Raw genomic sequence first — 2,816 nt, forward strand, 5'->3', positions numbered from 1 at the left:
TCGACATCAACCCATTCATTCACATTTCATGGATTGTACTAGGTACTTTGAGAACCATTGACATCACTGGTGGTCTCTCTCACACTTGTTAACGGTTTACATCATTGACTGGTAATCAAGTGGTTTCTACCATGCTCGACATCAACTCATTTATTCGCATGGATAGAATCGTACCAATTCGGGAAGTAGAAATGAAGACCATGGATCTAGTTTCCACCATCCAGGCTGCGAGGAGTTTTGTATTCATTATATAGTAGACTAATCATAAACAGATGGCTGCGTCCATACTGTGTCTACAAAAGTCTATGATTGTGATGTACTTCAAAATCATTCTTGTATCAGAGCAGTAGTTAGATTGTTAGTTAAAGTTTTCAATCTGAGTATGGGAATGCCTACCTCAGCGATGATATTATCTTATATATGTATTTTGTGTTGAATATTTGTAGGTTCTGACCGGGTCCTCCACAAGATACTCCTTGAAATGATAAAGTACTTCACCCTTCCCAGATCATAAAAACCCTAATCTATTACAGGCTTTGCACTTTAGGGGGCAATCTGTTACACTAAAAAATGTCACCATGACTATTTACAGTTAGTATGGCTCCATCCACTGTCATACTATCCTCCTTGGCAAGTCTCATGCCTCTGCTCTCCATGTCAAACTTCAAGAAAGAGAGAAAAGTCATTTAAAGTCAATTATCTCTGGTACGCAGTTTATCTTAGCCTTACCTGCGTGTACGCAACCCAAGTTCACAATACCTGTGTACTTGTACGCTCTGTATGTAAAGGGGTGGGTGCATACTCCTGTAAAGGTCAAAAGGCGCAAGTTTCACTCCAAAAAAGTTACTTGTGGTCATTTCTAGAGTCTTCTAGAAGCTTGTTTGACGTGTATGAAGCGCCTCCAAATGGTTCATGTATCCCTACCAAAGAGGAACTTATCCCATCAATAGGGGAGCTATCCCATCCAAAGAGGGGCTTATCCCATTGATGGTGGACATGAATAACTTCCTCTAGAACACTATAAATACATGCATTGGGCCAAAGGGAGGGGAGGTTGAAAGCTGAACATTCCTAAGGGTAGATGCTGCTAGAATTAGGACTTCCTTGTAGAAGCTTGTAAGGAGAGATTACCATCTTTACTTGTTTCCATTGGGAGGTGGGTGAGCTGATCAGAGTAAGGGAGAACTCTTGTGGACCCTGGGAGGAGCTTGCACAACACCAAGGCTCAGGCTGTAATGGTTCCTTTTGTTACCTTTTAATACAAATTAGTCCATTCTTCTCAACAATTTTTTATTAATGAGTTGTTTCATATACTCCTTGGTCTATATGTTAAATATGTATTATTTTATGTGATATTCAAGTGCTATTTAATCATTTGATTGTTAGTGAATGCAGGTTTCGAAAGGAAGGAGGAGCTCATCCGGATCAATGAAGCTGGACTACTACAACAACGTTGGATTACAGGTAGGATCTAAACACTTGATTTCTCATATTGTAAAAGCATATTTAGGGAAGGATTGCTCTTATTTGTCTTGTTTGTCATTAGAAAGTCTCAGGCTTTCTAGGAAGGTCGGTTGTGTCCGCACTAACGACTCTTTCTGCGTGACAAATACCAAAAACTGAAATGCTGCCTTGGGCAGCTTATTTATGTACAAATCTAACCCACTTTGCTGCAAAATTGATAGATCAAGAAATTTTGTAATGCCATATCAACCAATCAAGTAACTGTGACAAAGATATTGCTTGAAGGTGCTTCAACCAGGACACAAATGTAAATGCTGACAGCCATACATGCACATAACGAGTCTGGTTGTGTGAAAGACAATCTGAATTATCATTCAAACTGAAAAAATACTCCATATATGTGACAATGGGATCAAAGAAACTAGACTCTGTTTGCTGCCCCAACTCCTCAACACAGACCGCCAACTGCAAACTGTCAACACAAACATCCATGGGCAGCTCTATTTTTCTTGTTTTGAAGGAGGGAGAGTTTCCAAGAACTTTTTGGGATCTCAGAATTCATATGATTGGATCTGATCATTTAAATACTGAATCTCCTTCTCAAATTTTTCAACAACTAACACAAAGAAACCAGTTTTAGCTTTAGGAGGAAACTTCGGAGATCTCAAACATTGAAGCACGGGAATGAAAAATACTTCATCAATTTCAATATCCACTAACTGATCTCTAACTTATTTTAAAGCTTCACAAAACACAGGGTCTGCCACATACCCTACCATTTTATTTTAGAGCATGAACGGATCAGTGAGTGCTGGAATCTCTGGATTGAGTTGGAGTCGCGAGGTGAATGTTTCAGCCTTCATATGTGTCTAACTGCTATCCACCATCAACAATCAGATCTAACTTGATACATGTACTGGGGCAATTTTCAAGCCAGATGTTCCATTTATAAGACTAGACCGGAGATTGACTGAAGCAGCTTTTATCTACTTTCGCTAATGGAAAGAAAAAGTGTTTCAAAGGCTACCTGGCTAACTTCAGGCTCCGTCTATAGCCTATAAAACAAAGAACACTAACAAACAAATAAAATTTTCTTCCCCAGTATGGCCGCCACTATGTTAGTGCCTAAATCTACCTCAGGCTGAGAAAGGTAGGATCCAGGGCCAACATCAAACCATGCTTAACCTGGTAGCTAGCCCTACTAGGTCGGGAGAGGGCTCTCTCCTGGTCAATCTCAGCAAAATATAATCTCTAAAGGCTTGAGATGACTGATATAACTACTGATCTTAGGCTAGGTTTATGTGTAAAAGAGTTTGATTGAATAAAATGATGTTTTTGTTGGCTCAAATGGA

The sequence above is a fragment of the Pinus tabuliformis genome, chromosome 2_2 (genome assembly GCF_031772625.1).
Source record: "Pinus tabuliformis cultivar Carrire ecotype Pingquan chromosome 2_2, CPIR1, whole genome shotgun sequence".
Taxonomy (NCBI): Eukaryota; Viridiplantae; Streptophyta; class Pinopsida; order Pinales; family Pinaceae; genus Pinus; species Pinus tabuliformis.